Source organism: Galendromus occidentalis, unplaced genomic scaffold (assembly GCF_000255335.2).
Source record: "Galendromus occidentalis unplaced genomic scaffold, Mocc_1.1 scf7180000077464, whole genome shotgun sequence".
NCBI classification, from domain to species: Eukaryota; Metazoa; Arthropoda; class Arachnida; order Mesostigmata; family Phytoseiidae; genus Galendromus; species Galendromus occidentalis.
Genome location: NW_003805452.1, coordinates 118,935 through 141,142, shown reverse-complemented (window position 1 = coordinate 141,142; position 22,208 = coordinate 118,935). Strand labels below are relative to the sequence as shown.

The 22,208-nt window shown below is 52.3% G+C and overlaps 1 pseudogene; it reads left to right on the top strand.

The window, feature by feature from the left end:
• The first annotated feature begins 4,958 nt into the window (after positions 1-4,958).
• On the top strand, positions 4,959-15,558 carry LOC100903321 (signaling mucin HKR1-like; annotated as a pseudogene).
• The last annotated feature ends 6,650 nt before the right edge of the window (positions 15,559-22,208 follow it).

Here is a 22,208-nt window from a genome sequence, read left to right as displayed (position 1 = left end):
TTCCATGTGAAACGAGTCGACCGTATGAAAAGCGCTCGTTTCTCACACGAAGCTTGGGGCTCACTTGTCTGGCTGTTTCCTATTCCGAACAGAGTGCCCCACCCGCCAACGAGCAAGCGAAGCATGGAGAAGACTCGGCCTTGTTTGTTGGGATCGGGAAGAGCCTCAGAAATATTTTTCGTCTCCTCAGACGAGATCTGCTCGCCCGAGAAGCATGCCTTCAATATTCGAATGAAGACCGAGACTGATACCGAGGAGAATGTCGGGACGACAAGATGTCCGACAAGGTTTCCTTGCAGATGTCTGCCCGATCACGGTACCCGATTTACATCCGTGCGGCTCTCCTCGTAGCGCAACTCGTGCAGTATTAGGCGCCGGATCGTCCCTGCGAAAAGTGCCTCCCTCCAAAGACAAGGACAGGTCATTGGACCTCTGAAACTTTCAAACGAAGACTGCCGATGCGGGCGAATCCGAGAAAAATTGAATATAGCAGAACCCAGGGCTCGAGAGCTCTTTGGAGACAGCTGAGTCCCCATGATGGATCATCTGTAGGCTAGGTAATCGATCGGGAACTCAGCACAGAGCATTCTTCCCATCTATTTGCCCCTTCTTCCGGTGTCCGCTGGAGATATCCGGACTAGGCTCGGTATTCAGGGATCGACTTCTATTTACCAACTGTCAATTTTCGAAGGCGGGAATCGTGGAATTGCTCGATAAAACATGTGACTTCCAGCTGGTCACCGTTTTGGAATGATCGGAGTTCGAGCGTTAGATTGACAACAGATGCAGTCAGGTTGTGCTCCGCGAAGGAACGCGCAAGGCAGGGACGCAGCTGTAGCAGCTGCGGGTCAAAGTTCCTCAGACCGGTCGTCACTGCGGGCTGGCGCAAAGTGGATCGCGAGTTTTTGCCCAGGCGAATGACCGCCGTCATCATCTTTCGAGACCAAGGTGCGCCGAGGAAGGATTGGCACTCCGGCTGGAATCCTCCTGGGCCGTGGGGCGTCTCAGATTCCGAACGCGGGGACTCTTGTGGTCCTCTCCTAAACAGAAACATTGAGCTCAGAAATTAGGCGAGCCGAATTCGGACGCGACAGTGGTTCGAGGGCCACCCCCACGGCTCTTGTGTCACACGGGGCGAAGTTAAATCCTGCTCTTCCGTCCGCAGAGAGACGGTCGTGAGGCGGAGCGGGCAGATAGGCTGGAATCGAAGAGTCATCTTCGCGGCGGGATGGTCGAGTGCTTAGCGTTTGACGGGATGCGAAGGAGGCTGTGTATGGCTGTGAGACTTCACTTCGTGAAGAGCCGGCTTCACCCCATGGCCACAGTACGGACCTCCAGCCAGGGGCTTACGCAGGAGAGGGGGGAGGGAAGGCCCAGGCACTGGCGGATCCAGGGGGGAGGGGGCGGTCGCCCGACCGCTTCCCCTCGAGACTTCCGACTTCCCGATTCTTCGAAGATTCGATCCCGGCTACCAACCGAACACGAGGTTTCGGTTTAGGGACCTAGATGCTCCCCCGATCGTCTACATGGAGTTGGGCTGCGAAATGAGCGAAAAATAAAATAGTTCATATTCTCAGTTCAATGAGGCCACGCTCCACGGAGATTCCATGCGTCTTCTTCCGGGGCGAAATCCGTCATCGAGATGGAGATCGGAATCGAAAGTTGCCCGTCCGCGCAGTCTTCGACGGTCCCGTCGTGCACGGCGTCGATCCACCTGAGGCATTCGGCGTGCTCTCGTATTCGATCGGCCACGCTTCTATTGAATCCATTGTAGGATAGCTGCACGATCGGAGTAATTTATTGACGACGACGCGGCGTTCGAATCGTCGCTGCGTGGGCATTTCCGAGCAATCCCATCTCTAATGGCTCCCCCAGATTGCGGATTCATTACGAAGGTCGCTCACAGCAGTGCTTTCGTAATTGCCGTAGAGTGTGGCATGTATTCACTTCGTCGACTCCGAGATCGTCGAACTTCTCCCGTGATTCTGGAAGGTCTTGCAGGAAAACCTGTTTTTGGACGCAGAAGAAAACCGGCTCGGCGCCTTCAGTTCAGCAGCTGAACTTCAGCTACATGTTCCTCTCCGAGCTAGCACTCCAGAAACAAACAGCTCACACCGCTCCCCTGGAAGTTGCCTTCCACGAGGAATTGTATGGACTCGGATGTGAGTTCTCTCGACACTTTCCTGTAACTTTCGTCGAAAGAGCCCCCGATCGTGCAGCCGGGACTATCGGAAGGCTACCTGCTTTGAATCCTGATAGAATAATTTTCTAATCATTCGGCGCGCGAATTGATCTTTCGCTATTCTTCACAGTCATATCGGTTCCGGCGAGCTGCTGATGAGACAGAAATCCAGAAGTGAGAGAAAATCTCCATAGATATGTAAATGGATATTCACGAAGATCGGTTCATGGGCGAAAGATTTAACTGAGATATAATTCTGATAAGCTCGAGTGAATAATCAAACCAGAGTCGTTTTCGCCCGGAATCATATAATCGAAAAGGTCCCCTGGGCACAAGCCCCAGGGAACAGCGACAAGAATTCTTTTCGGGACACCTAATTATTCGGGGACGCAAATCATGGTTCAGAGCCCGCAAGACAACGCAATGATCTTAGGTATATTCTAACTCGTCCACCACCCTTCCTCCCCGATGGGCACGTCAAAAAAAGCTCGGGGTTCCGGAGCGTGAGTAAAGAACTTCGTTCATTTGTTAAGCCATCACCGAGCGAAACAGTCGAGAATCCATTATCGAGCAATTTGTCAACGCCTCCCCCCTTCAATTATTCATCCGAGTATTAAACTCATTTGACTAGGGGCAGCGACAGTCGGATGAAGGATCAGTCTCCGAAGCTCGTTCCCGGAGACTTCTCCGAGAAATGAAGCATCGAGCCATCAAGCATCTTCCCTTTCAATTCGCGGACCGCAGGGTCACAAAAATCTGGGCTCGAGTTCATTTCTTCCCGCACCAGAACATTTCTTTCCAACCACCGTTTCGCATAGCGGTCACTGCCGGCATTTCATTCAGTCTCTGAACGAAGCCCCGCGTGATATACTTGAGCGGATCTTTGGATTACCGACTATCGTTCCATTCCATGCGGGAGCACGCTCTCGTAGACTTGCAGAAGAACCTTCCTAACCACTCAGTCGAGCTAAATCGAAGATACGCGATCGAGCTCGCTCCAACATACCTATAAGACGTCTGTTAAGTTGATAGATTGATCGATTGTTCAGAAACGGTGCCTGGGCATCTCGGTGCCATCAGCCTCGAAGAGTTCACTAATGAAGTAAATCTGAACAGTTTCAGATGATTCTTTACTGCGGAGACAGTGCAATGAGCGGAACCCTCAGCTAATTGCGTCCTGAGGGCAGCGACATTTCCGCCACGACAAACGTTATCCTATCTCCCAGATCGGTGTCGGACTCAACATCGATGCCGGCGGAGGCCCCACTGAGTTTTTGGGTCAGAGCTGACGATGATCGCTTTTTTATCACCGCTCAAACAAGCAAACAGACAAGCATCCAACGAACCGCACGAACGGCAGCGTACTCAATTGACCTACGGCAGATAGCTAAGTGATTTATGTAGAACTGTGTCGCGTCGCGTGCGCAGAGCAAGCCGGAGTTTATCGCGTGACCACTAACAGGAAGCGAGCCTCTCTCCTCAAATTCGCAAAGTCAAAGCTGCGTCCACCACGAATATACCTCCCACGCAGAGGTCGACCGCGAGCGAGTTCATCGCTCGCAGGCTTTCGGAGATTATTCGAAAACTACAGCGGGAGAATTCGGATCGGATATGCCCAAGTGCGTCTGACGGGGCTTTAGAAAACTCGACATGACGACCGGACGACTTCCTTTTGGGCTACACTGCCAGGCCAAGGAAAGGCAGAAATGAGACCAGCATTTCTCCGGACCGATCTCCTCCATCCGAATCGAATGCAATCAAGGGCACGGATCGTTCTACAACGTCCGTCCACTGAAAGAGATGCTCGACATACAGAAGATCCCGTTCGAAAGGAAATCAACCACACAAGAAGAGCCGTACCAACGGGCACATTCACACGCACACGGACAAATGCGATCGGATAAGACGAGTGTGACTGACTGCAGAAATTATATAACGCCCATTAGGCGACCGGCCGGCCGAGCGACCGTCCAGACGAGCCATCAAGGACGCGAGGGACGCGCGGATCGTCCTTCGACAAGGAAGAAGTTAGCTTGGGAGGAAAAAGAGTGAAATTCTTACATTTTTCTGACAGATTTCCTTTTCACGGCTTTCCGAGTTTTCGAAGCGTCAATTCGATTATCGAACCAAGAGCAGACGATGACAGATCGTGCCCTTTGCTGTCTCGTCATCTGCTCCGACGAGCAGATACCATTACATGTAGAGCGAAGGCGGGAGTTCGAAGTTCGAAACACCGAATTCATAGAGGTAGGTTCATGGTCTACGGCGATCGAACCCGGGTCCTGGAGTTCGCCCACCGACTCTCCCGAATAGTTTCCCGTTCAGCGATTCCAGGAGAATCTAGATTCCCGGTTCTCAAGGTGGGAACGATATCATCAGTACGCTGACATACGATACAGATCAGACTGATGAATGCTCTACGGAAATTCCCGCGGATCCGGCGCGGCGTGCCCTCGAATTCGTACGCATAGAAGTGTTTTTTTTTTTCTGGTGCATTTCAACGGAACGTATTGGGCAACTTTTGAGGACAGTTAGCCAGAACAGTGGACAGCCCCGATGGACGCATCCAGAGAGATGCACAGAAAGACTTTTTCTGGGCGGGACCGATAAGCGAAATGTCCACGTGATGTCTTCGTTTGCTCCCTTTCACGAAATTCTTGTGGACCGGCGTCGTCGCCCTTGACAAGGACAGGGCGGGCTCCGGGGTCCGCTTGTCGCTATAAATACGTTGACCAGCGTTCTCTCAAGCAGATCTCTCGATTCAACGTACGACATAATGAAGTCCTTCATCGTTCTCGCCGTCGCTGTGGCCGCTGCCAACGCTGGTGCTCTCCTGTCCTCTGGAAACTCAGTTCAGCACCGTTCTGAGGATGTGAGTTCCTGTTTTCAAACGAGAACCATCTTTCGAACTAGAAGCGCCAGATTGAGGCGACTCTTAATCTGTGGGAGCTGACTTAGCGTGGCTGACGTCACGCCGTCCGCGAAGTTCGAGCGGGAATTCTCCGGACGGCGCGGGCAGCCGGTGTCAGAGGGAATGTCAGCCCGATAGCTATTTCGCCCGATCATCGATGGCTCGTGCAGCGAGAAATCGAAAGTTCTCCGCCGTGAGAGTGAAGATAAGCTTACTATTACCTTAGACAAGCCGCCAGGCGTCCGGCGATCAGTGCTGGCGACATCATTCATTCAGCCAGTCAGACTCCTCATCCGATATTCTCTTTTCCCGAAGAACATTTGAACTAAGCTAGTCGAATCCTTCCTGACAGGGTCTCGGGAACTACGCTTTCGGTTACAACGAGCAGCATTCGACCGGTGGATCTTCCCGTCAAGAATCTGGATCCCATGGAGTTAAGGTCGGATCCTACAGCCTGAACGTCATTGATGGACGTCAACGAACCGTAAACTACGTCGCCGACGGTGCTGGATTCCGCGCCTCGATCGCTACCAACGAGCAAGGAACAGCTCCCTCGCTCCCCGCTGCCGCGGCTTACAACGCCGCCGCCGCTCCCGTCGTAGCTGCCGCTTCCTATGCCGCCCCCGTCGCTGCTGCTCCCGCTGTCGCCCATTACGCTGCTGCTCCCGCCGTCGCCCATTACGCTGCTGCTCCCGCCGTCGCCCATTACGCTGCTGCTCCCGCCGTCGCGCATTACGCCGCTGCTCCTGTTGCTGTTGCCAAGGCCCACTCTTACTCCAGCGCTGTCAGCCACGGAACCGTCCACGCCGCTCCCGTCGCCGTTGGCTGCTCCCGCTGTTGCTCATTACGCCGCTGCTCCTGTCGCCGTCGCTGCTCCCGTCGCTGTTGCCAAGTCTCACTCTTACTCCAGCGCTGTCAACCACGGAACAGTCCATGCCGCTCCCGTCGCCGTTGCTGCCCCCGTCGCCGTGGCTGCTCCAGCCTACACCTCCTACGCTGCTGCTGCCCCCTCTGTCGTCTCGTCGTACAGTACAACCGTGCAGAACGTTGCCGCCGCCCCCGTAGCTAAAATCGCGACCTACGCTGCAGCTCCTGTCGCTGTCGCCGCTCCCGTTGCCAAGATCGCGACCTATGCCGCTGCCCCCGCCGTCGCTACCTACCACGCCGCTCCCGTCGCCCGGGTCGCTACCTACCACGCCGCTCCCGTCGCCCGTGTCGCCACCTACGGACACGCTGTCGCTGCTCCCGCCGTCCACTCCCACAGCTACGCCTTTCCCTCCGTGTACTCCCACTCGTACGCTGCTTCTCCTTCCATCTACGGTTTCGGCTACCATGGACTCGCCAGCAAGATCATCGCCTAAGTCATCGACGGAACAACTCCTGGATCGAATGACGCAGAGTGTATATATGAATCACTCCGAAAGGAACGATTGAATCTTTGAGTAAAACTCGTTTCGTTGACGTTCATCAATTGAAACAATAATCATTCCTCCCCAAAGATCTCGCAATTGACATCATGCCCCGGATCATCGATTGCTATCCGCGGAAGGGAGCTTATAACGGATAATTTCCGTCATATGATGGCCGATCTCTGAATCGATGCCGATTCGTAAATCGTCAGATCACATAGAGCTCGGAATGATGAAATCAATCAAGAAGGCGCACGTAATGTAATCGGAGCCCGATGCGGCCGCGCGGGACCTTTCTATCCTGGCAGCATTCCATCCAGTTTTTTAATGAGAGAGTCTGGCACTCGTAGTGGAAACGACCAGCGATCCTGCACTGTTTTGGGGTTTCTATTCTCGGTGGCACTTTCTCGACAGTGAGCGACCCCCATAATTGGCAAGTCTCCACAGATATTGACCTTTTGAAGAGAAACTTCGTTCGATCGCAAAGATCGACCGGTTAGCCTCATCCATCACTCCATTGAATTATTGTCTGACTCCCTCGAGTCGGAAGCCAGTGATTGACCTACCCCGTCGGATTTCCACGAGGCGTCATTGATGCATTGGTTGGTTTGAATACCTAGTCCGAAGAGATCGGCCCGCATCAGCCACCAGTTGGGATTTCTAGGGATTCGGATGACTACTTGATCTTGAAAGAGCCGGTTGTGAAAAGGCGAGGCCGAGGGTTTGACGACAGTTTTCGTTTTGCATCGTAACTGCTTTAGAACACATGGAAATAGTCGCCGCTCTCTTGCATCAGCCCGAAGAGTTTCAGCGTATACTCGCCAAAGACGTCAGAATCCAGCCAAGGCGCCACACCGGGCGATCGAGACGGGAGGGAAAGCGAGTGTCCATTCCGAAGGGCAATCATCAATCGCCCATGTTGCGGACAGCGTCACTGTACTACATGCGAACGCGCGGAGGCTTTTCTCTCGTACAGAAACATTCTTTGACGGAAATTCCTTCCCCGAAAATTCTAACGGTCATGATTCTCGGATTTATCATCTTTCACGGTTAACGATGATCCATGAGGCCGATGAAGTGCGGAACATTACCTCCGAGATATTCCAGACCGGAATCAATTATTCCGATTCAGGCTTTGCCCGAAATTCATCAAAACTCATGGAGCACCCGTCGCTTTCCCCAACAGACCGCCGAGCTTTCTGCCACGCGTTTACGGGAGAAGGCCTTCAGTGGACGTAGTGTCGGCGTAATCGATGAGCTCGCCGATAATCTTGTTTCCATTTGTCCGACAGCCACAGATGTGAGGATGGAGTTCTGTGAGCAGAGTGTCTGGCTTCAATCAGATACACTGTATCCGTAGTCGAATTGCGAGTTCCGACCGAATCACCGGTACTCGCCGAATCGACGACGGACGAGCGCAATAAGCCGATTTCTCAGATCGGACGAAAATCAGAATTCTTCCGGCTCAAAAATGGCTCCAGCGTGGACTGTCGCGCGATTGACCTTAACGCGTGGAGTTGCATTGAGCTTTCAGTATGGAGGGGCGTTGTCAATGATTTTTCTTTTTTAAGGCAGAATGGAGAATACGTGTAGACTAGGTGGCTCCGACAATCAGTGTAGGTTTCTCGCGCACATGGTCGTCTCTAGCGTTGAGATAGTCGGGGAAAGTCGGAAATAGACAGAATCATGGACCCGCCAGGAATGCACATGGAACTCGATGTAATTTCGAGCTCGAGACGAGTTTTTTGTTAAATTTTGTCCCGTACGTCCAGGGGGAACCTGGGCCCCAGCCAGGGAGAATCGTATCGCCGCGGCTGAATTCAGTAGCGTACGGGAATCATCCGATGATTCACTCAGTCAGTCTCTCCCTCTCTCAACTCGTTGATCAGATGAGTGATCCCTGCGACTCCAAAGTGACGATGATGCACCGGCTTGAGGAATCTGGATGACTGAGGAGGTGACATGGAGTTGAGGAGTGAAAACGGAGCGGGCGCGCCAAGTTCCGATTGCTTCATCGCGCGGACACGCGTCGGGTTAACGGCCGACGATCTTCTGTTAGATGACCTTCAGAGCATACATATTTTTTTCTGGGTGGAGACTTTAGCGTTTGCTGCTACTGATGCGGTCGTCTCGTGATAACAGGTTCTGGTAGAATAATTGAATATACAAACATGAGGAGATGGGGTGGACCACTCGAACGGAATGTGGGAGAGTTTCGGTGGACTCAATATCCAAGCGCGTATGAAACCCGAGGAAGCGCAAGCTCTGAAGCCAATCCACTCTGGGGTATGACCGACGACCCTTAAGCCGGTCGGCTGCTCGATCATTCGTCGATTGTCCGGACTCACGTTTGAGCCTACGCTCCGAAATCCATCTCGATGATGTCCACTCATCGCACGGCTCTCAGGCAGCTCCCTCGAGCGAGCATCGCGAGGTCTGAGAGATCAATGCCTCTCTTCTCAAAGATCCAGCTGCAGGCCGCAGGATCGATCAGATGACGGGTAGTCGCATGGCTCGAGTGGTGTCGCGGCTCGGATCAGTTCAGGGGCGGGAGTTCGCAGGAAGCCCGAGAATCCAAGCCTGCCGGTATTTCTGGGGTCGAAACTCACGATCAGAAGCACTGTGAGCTGGGCCCGTGATTGACTCGCGCGCCCCGCCACACTGGGTGTGACGGTGTCATTTGGTGACAATTGCGACCGATGTCTTTGTAAATTCGCTTGCTCTCCCTGTGCATGGAACATCCGCGAGGGACTGACTTCCTGCATTTCATCGAGTCAAAGTCTCGTCAAGTCCAACCGTAGAATCATCCCGATGGAATAGGGAGACTTCTCGCGAGGGGGAGACCGTCCTCAGCGTCAGTGTGCCGAAGATGGGTCGATTGAGATGCTTGCGCACCCACGACACGAGATGGAGTCCTAGCCGTGAATCCATTTTTTGAACTGAAGAGTCCGACGGAGGAGGCCCAGAAGCTCCCCGTGGATTCCAGGATCGGTCGCGACTTAAATGACGACAGGAAGAGATGTATTGATCATGGAGAGCGGGAGAGAAGGAACAAGAATAGAGCCAATCAGGAGAAATAAAGTCGCAAATCATGATCTCGTTTTGGCGGAAAGAATCACAAAAGAGCAATAAGGATCCACGGAAGAGCTTCGAATTATCCCAAAGCGCTTTGAGTCGACTGACGCTTCGCTACTATGTCAGTGTCGCTCCCACTCCAAGCTTCATCTCGTTTAGTGGCATCCTGCGTGAGCATAACCACGATTCTCGCAACAGTTCTCCGAGCAAGACGTAATTCAGTTCGTTTGGTGATGCCGCAGATTGCGGTTTGGATGCTGAAGCTGGATCAGGCTTATTGTTGAAAGGGAGCACAATGCACAAGTTCTCGAGATTCCCTGTGCGCACTGCACTGGCGTATCGCCTCGAGATTCGATGCCCCATACGGAAATCCATTTAGTCTTCCTTAGCCACGAGGAAATTCAAGCAGCATCGGCTCATCTAAACCAGGGGTTCTCAACCTTTTTTGGCCTGCGGAACCCTGGTGGGGTTCCGCGGAACCCTTATTATTGGTTTCGGACTCTATCTTTACAAATTGTCCCCTTAATCACCTCAAAACCTTCGACCACGATCGCATGAAGTATTCTGCATGCATTAGAGCTAAGAAAATTCATTCCAATTCGATCAAATGAATAAAAGTCTGAGCAGCCGAGCAGGGGCTCGCGGAACCCTAGGGTTCCGCGGAACCCAGGTTGAGAACCGCTGATCTAAACGAGCTATCCAAGGGACGGTGAGCAAGCTATCCTCAGCTATAGTTTCCTCGTCCGCGAGATTGACTTGGCAAACCGTGGAAGAGTCAGGAGAGAGCATTCGGCCACAGCCGGGCGACTCTGCAATCCACTGCCGAGTTCCTGCACGTACGAGGGAGTACTAACCGAAATACGAGCAGAGATTTCGCGGATCAGGATGTGATCATGTCAGGTAGATAGTCCGTCCGTTTCACGCGAGGCGGGCTTCCGAAGTCTTCATCTAAAGTTTATCTTTGACGCCGGCTGTGATCCATCGTCGAATTCACAGAGACACTAGAATGAAATGCCGCATTCATTCAATTGGACAGCTCATGTTAAACCCCTGCGCGGTGCAACGTAAATGCACCGAATAAACGCCGTTAGAAAATCGAAATAAATTCCACATTTCTGGTAAACCGTTGTAGAGCTTGCATCATGTCGAGGCGAAGCCAATAAAGAATTCGGGATGAAAAAAAGTTGCATTTCCTCGTAGCACAGTTATAGACTGTCCGACGGTAGACGCGACGCCGACGATGGTCGCCACCGTCGTCGTTGTCACCGTCTTCGCGAGCGAATAGCCCACGTAGGTTTCCGCAGCCCTGAAGATTTATCTCACCAGTCATGATATGCCTTCACGGAACGGGTTTTCATGCGAAAAGCTGACCGTCCCCGCGCGAGAAATGCGCGAGTACGAAAGAAAGTGATTTCGAATTCACTCCAACGGCTCCGAACGGGTCGCGTGCGACGTTCAAACTAGGGGCTCGAAACTCTCGGCAGGGTGGGCCTGCCGTTCGTCATTTGAGAGAAATTGGCCATTAGGGAAATGGGACCCGAATTTTCTACCGTTGGATGTCCACCAAGATGCGTTGGCCGCCGCGGCGGCCGCAAGAAGGATGATGACCATCGTCCGTTTCTGATGACCTTGATATATTATTTTTGGAGCGTTCCGCTGTATAAAAAGACGGGCGTTGTAACGAAAAGCAGATCTCTCGATTCTATCTCACAAAAAACATGAAGGCCTTCATCGTCCTCGTCGTCGTCGCCGCCGCTAACGCCGGAGTTCTTCTCTCCTCCGGTAGCTCCGTCTCTCAGCGATCTGAGGATGTGAGTTTTCGGGACCTCCGGGCTCGATGGAAGTGACCTCAAACAGAGATATCGGATCTCCACGATTCGAGTCCGTTCAGAATCGCGAATCATACCATCATCCGCTCGTTTTTGCAGGGTCTTGGCAACTACGCCTTCTCTTACAACGAGAAACACTCGACTGGGGGATCTTCCCGACAAGAAAGCGGATCTCCTGGAGTTAAGGTCGGATCTTACAGTCTCAATGTCGCTGACGGACGTCAACGTATTGTGAACTACGTTGCCGATGGTGCCGGATTCCGTGCCTCCATTTCCACCAACGAACAGGGAACCGCTCCTTCTCTTCCCGCTGCTGCTTCCTACAACGCCGCTCCTGCTGCTATCGCTGCTGCTCCCGTTCTCGCCGCTCCCTCTTACAGCGCTCCCCTTGTCGCCGCCCCTGTTGCGAGGGCTGTCTCCTACTCCTCTGCTGTGAGCCACGGAGCCATTGCCGCTGCTCCTATCGCCGTCGCTGCCCCCGCCATCGGCACCTACGCTGCCCCTGTCGCCGCCCCGGTCGCCAACATCCCCGCCCCCGCGATCTACGCCGCTAACGTGTTCGCTCCCTCCGGAACTCCCGCTTGGTAAATAATACCTACTTATCGCGGCGCGGCCGTAGATCCGGAAACCGATTGGGCATTCATTGTTTGACGTTGACTCGGAAATCTGGGTCGAGTACCATGAACGGTGTTCAGAACGCATGGTAGCCGAACTCGACTTGTGGTCTCTCTGTCTTGAAATTAGACCTGTTATAAATAAATACCAGTGTACAGAGCACGATTCGATGCCCACTGACTTGGATGTTCGGATGGCACCTAAAAGCAGTGGCGGCGCCAGCCATTTTTTTTTGGGAAGCTTGAATTTTTCTTGGATAGAGCTTCCCCCGAACAAGGAAGTCAGCGCGCTCGGAGACACAAAGACTTACTTTATAGGGCAAGTACTAGTGTTGCATAGATGCAATCATACATATCTATGTACATTACATAGTAGAAACAGCGGAGACTTTCCGCGTTCCGTCTTATGTTACTTTCCTAGCGACGAGCTGAGATACGACTCACTTAAGCGTCTGGATCACAGTCATACCACTAGGGGAATTCTCCGAACTTTGCCTTCGGCGAATTCGTCCACGATTTGATTTGGAAGTTCTCAGCTCTCGGTCAGATGTTGATGACGGATATCAGCTGGGGTGTCACCAATCATGAAAGAGGAAACCCCCGTTTTGGGGTTGCGTGCGTGTAGTGCGTCCAAGCGCATGTGCGCGATCAAGTCTTTCTCGTTACCTCGACAAATTCAACCCGGCATGATCGACAGCAGCAGTCTGAATGCTCCGAAACCGATGGAACATATCTATGATCGGAAAATTTTTAGGAAGCTAAGCTTCCCGACTTCAGAGGCTTGGGAAGCTATAGCTTACAAGGCTTCCCGCTGGCGCCGCCACTGCCTAAGAGCGACGATTCCGAGGTTTTGAGCAGGCCAAGTCGCTGGACGAGGGAAAGCTCGAGGAATGTGGGAGGCTCCGTGAATCGTCAGAAAATTAGTACGGTTCCCGAGTTTCTTCCGGATCGTACGGTTCCTTCAATTCGCTCCATTCCCTTCTCGACAATGAAGTTGCACGCTGAAGGGTCCGATACGAGACCTCTTGGCGTCAGTCGAGCGAAAAAGATTCGCCCTGTTGGGATAGTATCCTCTTTCTTCGTATCTCTGCTAGTTAGTCGATTCCCGGAGTTCGCGGCGTGATATTTGGGTTTCAAATAATTCACTAGATGCTGGGGGCTCAGGAAGATTAATGTGAAGCTGACGAAAAACTTTAGGGCGTAAACTTCGCTTACTCATTCCATCCTGAAAACTGGCCTTTTCCTGTCGCGGTTCCTTTTTTTATGGGAAAACTCTTTATTTGTGCAACAAAGGTATATCTTAACATAGAACATGTGATTATCGTTCGTTGATCATGTCGACAACTCTCCACGCGAAATTTTGCTCCAGTTTCTTCGATCGGGCAATCACATGGGGGCTCAGATTGAATCCTCTTCCCGTCGGCATGGTCTGTATTATGAAGAATTCATCGAACGACTCATCGCACGTCAACAGTTTCTTCAACGCCTTCAAATCAGCCGCTTTCATGCGGTCGTGTATGTGCACTATCTCGAGAGTGCCCCTCTCGATGCCACACCTGTGCTCAACTCGGTGGAGAAATCGTTTCTGCATTCGTGAAACCTTCCCGATGCTGCCTTTGTCGATGGGATTCCAGACTGGGCTCGCGTATAGAAGAATCGGCAGAACATGCGAGGTGTAAAGCCTAAGATATGCCGAAGGACTCTTGAGAACGAAAGAGCGTAAAATCCAGGATGTGATGATCGATGCCCGTCGGACGACGTTCTCAATGTGGTCTCTGAAGTCCAATTTTACCGAGAACAGAACGCCTAGATCCCTCCGCGTATGCATCTGACCCTGCTCGACGAAGCCCAGAGGGTACCGGAATCTACGATTTCCCGTCCCGAAATGAACAACGAAGCATTGCGGTTGGCTCATTCTCCTCGAAATTCCCCATTTTTACCCATTAAATTGATGAGATTGACGTCGTCTCTCCCTCCGTCATCGATTTTCTCTATCCGTAGAAAAGTTTCTAGGCCTCAGAGTTGGGGTTTCTGTACACAAGGACCGAACACTCTCCTGTCGCCTGACTCGGTGAATCACTCCAGCCGAAGTCGAGCCGTTCAACCATGAAAGCATCCTCAGCACGTAATCGACCCTTGCTCGTGAGGTATCCCCGTGAGAGTTGAACAGTCCTGGTCCGACTCCTTCCTGACCGACGGCGAGTAATCGAGCTGCCCTAATTGCGAATCGTCATCCCGACGCGTTAATACCGGCTTTGATTTCGTCCTGCGTTGATTCCAGAATTTTTCGTAGACGAGAAAAAGAACTGCGGCGGTTAGGGCGAGCTCGGCTTCGTTAAATGAGGCTGTCGATCCCGAAAACCTAGTTCGGGAGGTGGGAGAGTTCTCGATGGAATTAGGAGGAGAGCTCGAGGTCTGGGAGACTCCTCGAAGGAATGTCACCCTTCGCCGTATTCACTGAAATTCTTGCTTAACTCGGGCGGGACAGAGAGAATTTATTGTGTCTAGATTGAGCCTTCTGGGGAGAAATTGTCTACTGAGTCGTCTACGGTCGCTGATAAAAGTGGCAGAATATTCTACGAGAGTTGATGTCTAGTTCCAAATGAAACAAAACTTTATTGGACCCTCATTCTCTGGAGAAAATCGACGTCTGTTGCAATGTCGTCCAATCGTCCTTGGAGAGGAGAGTGTCCAGTCGGGCGCTCCCTCCTTCGTCCAAACCATACGAGTATAAGAGGCTCGCCGTAATTGTGGGGACGCTATCGACACAGAGCCCGCGAATAAACATGAAGGCCTTCACTGTTCTCGCCGTCGCTGTCGCCTCCGCTAACGCTGGAGCTCTCCTCTCAACGGGAAGCTCAGTGTCTCAGCGTTCTGAGGATGTGAGTGAAGCTCTGACGCACAATTTCTGGATTGAATCGCTCCCGGACGTGCCCGTGGATTCTGACGCTCGGATAATATCTTGCAGGGTCTCGGAAACTACAACTTCGCCTACAAAGAGCAGCACTCGACCGGAGGATCCTCCCGACAGGAGAGTGGATCCCACGGAGTGAAGGTCGGATCCTACAGCCTCAACGTCGCCGACGGGCGTCAACGAGTTGTGAACTACGTCGCCGACGGTGCTGGATTCCGCGCCCAGATCTCGACCAACGAACAAGGAACCGCTCCTTCTCTTCCCGCCGCTGCCGCCTACAACGCCGCCCCCGCTATCGCCAAAGTCGCCGTTGCTGCTGCTCCCGTTCTCTCGGCTGCTTCGTATGCTGCTCCCATCGCTGTTGCCGCGCCCGCCATCGCCCGTTACGCTTCTCCGGTGCTCGCTGCCCCCGTTGCCGTCGCTCGATCTACCTCTTACTCTTCTGCTGTGAACCACGGAGCCATTGCCGCTGCTCCCATCGCCGTGGCCGCCCCAGCTATCGCCAGCTACGCTGCTCCCATCGCCAGCTACGCTGCTCCCATCGCCGCTCCCATTGCCAAGATCCCTGCCCCCGCCGTCTACGCCGCCAACGTATTCGCACCTTCCGGAGCCCACGCTTGGTAATGAGTCGCGGTACTTGTAGTTGTTAAAATCGAGAAAATCCACTCGGGCATTCACCGAATCTGAGATGAGGTGTACGCGGACCCTGATGTTGTTTCGTTTGTGATAAAGTTGTTGCGAAATCAAATGAAGGACTCATTCATGTCGATCGCTCAGGACCTACATGAGTAGGGAATCCTTCTCAAGAGTGAAAACTGATCGCTCTCTCGTGCATTTTCACAAAATATTCTCCGTTCTCGATGCAAAGCTCGGAAGACGTTGGGGGTAGATCTCCTCTTATCACCGAATATTCGGAGTCCTCTTGTTGTATGATCCGACAGGGACTGGGGAGATCTCGACCCGAGTTATACTCCCTGAGTTTGCGCATCATTTGACCGTCCGCGTTACCACGATTGATTAACTATCGGTCTCACGACGAGCTCAATCCCAAGCGCTCCGAGAGCGATCAGGTACGGAGCTCTTCTGGGAATGTGGGTCACAAGTCACAATTACCACATGCGGGGGCCAGCCAGATCACATAAAAGTGGTCTCGGGGAAAGGCATCGAGCATGCGAATAACCATTTTCGTCGCCGCAGCTCAGTGCTTGGGACCGGGGAATGTCGAAACAGCCAGCGTTGGAGAGATCAGCGAATACATGGGAGTTTCGACCCTTAACTAGTTGACCGGAAAACATTTCTTTTTCGGTTTTCGGTTCCGACTTGGAAAATCTCTTGAGATTATCAGATTCGATTAATTCATGTTTCCCGAGGTGCCCTTGCGTAGAGGATTTTTCGAATCCAGGGGGGAGAGTTCCAGGAAGAAGAGATCTCTTCGGAACGTCTATATGCTCCCGATCATCCTTCCCCCGTCTCGACCATCGTGAGCTTTTCTGGCGACTCCCTCTCCACCTCATGAGTTCGAATGAGGATCGACAGAAGCAACATATCCGCATATCTTCAGAGGTTCATTTATTCGATCCCGATCAAGGGTCTCCGCAATGAACGTATCCGCGAATGAGGAAGATTTCCTCCCCATCTCTGAACAGCCTCTGCACTCAAATTAGGCTCCCTGCTCCCCCGTCTGAGGGGACGCATCATCGTGCATTATGAGAAGAAGCATGCTCTCTGTACTGGGTGCTGAAATATTTTCGTCGGGCCGAGAGAGGGAGAACGGAAGTCCTGCTCCCCGATGTGAACGATCCAAGTACATTAGATGACACTCATGAATCCGTGCCGAAATTCCTCCGACCTGCGAAAGCTCGGATCTGACTCCAGAATTCCAGAAAGTATCCCGGATGTCGAGGGACAGAGTGAATTTTGAGGTTTACTTCTCTCTCCTCCTGCAGAGTTCGTCGGAGCGCAAACATCTCGCCCTGCGCGCGGAAAAAATCCCGCCACTCTTCGAGACGGACTCCTCGAGCGGCGTTTCATCCACGCTTTGTATCGAAATCCGCTGGTCGTCCGAGATTAATGCGTTGATCGTCCTCGCCTGCGCCTCCCTATGAGCCAATGCTAGCGCTCTCCTCGCGTCAGGGAGCTCCGTTTCCTAGCGCTCCGAGGATGTAAGTCATATGGATATCTGGGACGACTTCCTCGACCGTTCGACCGACTCTGTCAATGGACACTAAACAGCGATCTTCATCTGGGTCTTCGAAATCACGCCGTCGGATACAGACAGCAGCATTCGATCGGAGGATCTTCTCTGCATGGAATAGCGAGCGCGAAGTTTGAATGGGTACTGTATGTATTCCCGAGCCCGAGACGTCTCCAGTATACGATCATCATCTTGCGAATCGTCTGTCAGAAGGAATTTGTTGAGCACAGTGTAAACATTATCCAAATTCGCGAGAGAATGAGTGAACAACTCTTCCATACCAAAGCTTCATTATCGGCAGTCCCAAGGGTCTCTTAAAAATTCTCATTCGATTTTGTCTTTCTCCCCAGAGTGTTGTCAATCATCTCTGGGAGGAAACTTAATCCACCCCCATCAGAATTTTCCGCAGCATAACCTCGAAGTCATGATTATAGAAGACTCCCCGCCAATGTAAGACCGGAGCGAGCAGATGAAAAGGATGCTCTAGATCAATCATGAATCATGAATCCTCACACCGGTCTCGTGTGCGTTCCAAGATGCTCTGGAACACTTCTTCCGGCGGAGAGCCTGGACCGTCAAAAACCATTTCACTTTTCTTCCTGCGGATGCTTCCGGCCCGATCGCGTAATCCACCGCCTCTCTCCAGAGGATGAATGTTTGCTGCTCAAAGGCCTCGTCATCGGTGTTTGAAGGCCTCACCGAATATGCTCAAAATCCGATTGATATTAAGACCTTATCGATATTGGACTGTGGACCTCGTTCCGATTAATTTGTCGATCATGGGCTTCCGTCAACCATTTCGGCGACACGGAGCTCCTCCATGGAAAGCGTCTTGAATCGGAGGCTTCTCGAGCGAAATATGTACCTTGAGCCATGTCACAGCCGAATCCAGAGGTCTCGGCATCGCTTCCGAGGATCAAGCAGCAGAGAGTATGGTGTACCCGGGTGAATGGGGGCAGTGACCTCCAAGAACGGTCGGTGAACGGGGTTTCAAGTCAGCCTAGAGTTGATTCTCACGACACGTTGCGCCTCGCACGAGTGGCGTCTCACCTTGGAGAAGAGCCGGTCTCGCAAGTGTCTGCTCGTCGGTCTGCGCGAGCAGTCTCGAGAGCGCTCAGCTTCCTATTTTCCGTGAGTGGATTAATAGATGAAATATTCTTCATGCACTCAATTCCCATTTCCCATGAATATGAATAGATTCTCTTGAGGATGGAGTTGATGTTTCTCAGAGATGAAATATATATCAATCATATAACTGTCCTGAATCTGGCTTCGATGACTTTGCTCATCTGGTGCGGAGCCATCATCTGCTCGCTCCGATCTTACATTGGCGGGGAGTCTTCTATGATCATGACAATCTGAAGGATCCTTGTTTCTCCGATTCTCATTGACTTCGAGCCCATTCGCTGCCGATCGGCAGAAAATCTGTGTGTATGTCCGTGATGGCTGCAGATAACTTCCGATGACCGACAAAGAGCGAACGATTAATTCCTGTGCTTATGATTCAGCCCATCCGGAATATATTGGTATATTATATACGTCTCGATACAATCCATCCGATCCGCTGTATGTGTTAAGTATGCGATACTTCTCTGAAACAGCCTTTTCGTAAGTTGCATCAGCGTCGAGTTGTCCTCGATTCAGAAAGAATCCACCTCAAGCCCCTCTCATCGAGAACTCTTTTGAGCGGGCCCGTTGCCGTTAGTCGTAGTATCGATCCAGATCTTTTCAATGTCCAACATGAAAGCTTTCATTGTCCTCGCTGCCGCCATCGCCTCCGCCAATGCCACCCTTTCGTCAGGAAGCTCCGCGTCCAAGCCTTCGGATGCGAGCCGAATCATTCCGGAACGGAATTCTTGAAACGATTGTGAACTACGTCGCCGATGGTGTCGGATTCCGCGCTTCGATCTCTATTGATGAAGAGATGACCGCGCCTTCTCTCCCCGCCTGCCTCGTATACAACGCCGCCCCCGCTATCACTGAGGTCACCGTCGCTTCGTATGCCGCCCCTCTCGCTACTAGAAGTGCCGCTGCTCTTCTGGCCGCCCCGTTGCCGTCGCTAGATCTGCCGCTTACTCATGTGCCGTGAACAACGGAGCCATCGCTGCCGCCCCCATCATTATCGCCGCTCCTGCTATCACTGGCTACCAATCCTCAATCGCGGCCCCCATCGCTAAAATTTCGTCTCCTGCCATCTACGCTGCTAATGTTTTGGCTCCGTCGGAGGGCCTCGCTCTGTAACCGTATGAGTCACATGAGCAGCGCTAGTCGAGAATTCGGTGAGCCAAGTGTTTCCGGTTCCATGATCACCCACGTCCTCAAAATAAATCACTTCTCCTGAGAGAAGCTCTTCCTATGAGTATTTCGAAGTCCGTCATCCATCGCATGGTCTTGGATCTGGTCAGCTAAACCGATCGGGAGGAAGTGCTTTGGGGCGCACCCAACCGATCCTGGAGCCGTTGGACAAGTTCAAGCCCAGCTTCGGCAGGAACTGGACTCCTTGGATAATTGACGAGGTTGAATCGACTCGCTAACTAGCCTCCTCGGATCATGACCCAGGAAAGGACTGGTGCTTGCGCGGGAAACATGGTTACGTTTGGTAAGACCCTCCCAAGTATTCAGTGCTCCCAGGCCCCCCAGGTATTCAGTGGCACTGGCTCGATGTCCACAGGTCGTATAGGTATTTGAGCCAACCCGACCAGGCGTTATTACCGATGCTGCTCTCGCGGTCAACATTCTCGGATTATTATTATTCAGAAGCCTCGCATCCGAAGTTTCGGACTGCCAGCTTTTCAGCCCATCCTTCCACGTTCACAGGTCGCGTCGCATTCATCTTACGACATTATCGAAAATCGAAGCATCAAAGGAAGCTGATCAGGGTGCGTGGATTCCAAGGAAGCTAATCAGCGCAGAGACAGTCTCGCTCTGCAACTCTCGAGGCACGATTGATCGCCCGATGCTTTGATTCCTAACAACGGGAATCGCTCGCGCCTTCTGAACTCCACTGGAAAAAAATTGAAAACGCATCAGAAAGCCGCATATTCCGAGAGCCTCCATCCTCGGGAGAATATTCTCTTCCTCGAATCGTGCGACGCACTCTGCTCTGGATGCTCGATTTAATAAACGGCGGCGATGATGACGACAAGGAAAACGAAAACGATGGCGGCAGCAGCCACGACGGGAATGACTCACCGAAAATATTCGCCATTCCTCAACGGGACGAGAGGGCATTCCGAGCGAAATGAAGGAACCTACGCATCGAGGAATTCTTCCCGCAACCAAGAGACATCGAACTGCTGTCGTAGGACCGAGTCACCGAGTAGAAGCAAGGGAGCTCGCTCTACCATTGAAGTTTTCAACTGTGGGTTCCCAGAAGCTCGAGAATCGATGTTATCCATAGACACATGGGGGAAGCCTCCATTCTCGGTTTCTAGTGTTGCTCCGGTACCGTCCGCATGAGCTGTCCGCATATTGTTATAGTGGAATCGGGAGATCTCAGCGAAACAACAAATGCTCTATATCTTCCGCATTCGAGGATGCGATTCTAAGCGATTCCCCCTTTGGGAGCGCTCCTCCCATCACTGGGGATCTTCCAAAGTCCTATTCTGCCGATTCATACTGCTTCGATTGACCACCGGAATCCGGGTCTCCGATTTTTCGTCATCGAGAGAAGGAATTTCCACTCGTTGCACCAACGAGGGGAGGGGGAGATTTTGAGTCGAATGAGGGATGAAGTGGCGATCTCAACTTCAGCGCTCAAATATGCACCTCGCGCTTACAGTCCAACCTCGGCCAAGTCCGTCCGCTAAGTTTTCTCACCGGAGCCACTTAATTGAATGAGAGCTCTCACGTCCGTCATTTCGTGTCGTACAAACTTCTTTTACCTTGGAATCGCTCGTGGCCAGCGTCCCCTCCCGAACCGGCTTTTTAAAAAGCGTCTCTTCGTTCTCGACTGCGACAGAATTGTTCCGAAGCTTCGAACAGCATGAAGGTTTTCATCGTTCTGGCGGCCATCATAACGGCTAAAACGCGTGCTGCTGTTGTGCTCTCTCCAAGCGACTCCGTTCCTCAGCAATCCGTCGAGGTGAGTGAGCATTGCAACATCTGTATTCATATTCGATCCCAGCGGCTTTGAGCTGTAAGATCTTCTTGATCTCATTCTGGCTGATTCTGCATCTATGCTCCCCGACAGGATCGAAGGAATTCCGCTCTCGATGACGACGTGAAACGCTTTCTCGACGGATCGTTCCAACGGCAAGAAGAACAGGAGGATGGTGGAGATGTGCCTTACCTCCAACGAGTTTCCGGGCGGAGCCATGGCACCGTGACGAACTCTGCTGACAAAGTTGGAATCCGCAATCGCTCAACCGCGAGCGGGCCACGAGACTCGTTCTACTCGGAGAAAGCAACCGAGAGCATCGCTCCTCCGCATTCCAGTTCCCGCGCCCAATCTGCTTCTCATGAGATTTCTGAATTCGATTCTGACGTCCGAGCGGATCGATACGCCTCGCCTGCCGAGACCGCGGCTCCGATTGTTGCGCCAATCGTAGCTTCTATTTCGAAAATTGCGTCCCCTCTTGTTCACTGGTGTCACGGCATGGTGAATGAGGAGAATTTTTCCGTTTATCGACCATCTCGGCCGGGGTCAAATTTTGGGATCCTTCCCAACTCTAGTCATATGAGGGCAGGGTGATCGATACATAGATAATATGGGAATGCATGCGCGACTGACACGCGTCAAGCTTGACCGGCGGACGGAGGCACGAGGCTTTTCGCCTCCTCCTCTTACTCTGAAGATGCGAGATAATCTAATTATTATCATGGGAATAGATAAAAGAGACACGGGTGTCCCATCTCGCAGGGTGGACTGATTCAAATTAATCGGGCATTGAACCCGGAAGCCAAGGCTACCACTCGAGCAGACTCGAACTCGATCTGAACTGGAAATCGCACAGACTGCCCCGCTCGAAAAAACTCGGTCGAAGAGCTTCGCTTCCTGGGATTGATCGGACAGCCGGAACACGATATACTGAAGGCTTCACGATCGGCGGAGCGAGGATCATTAAAAATAAGACCAATT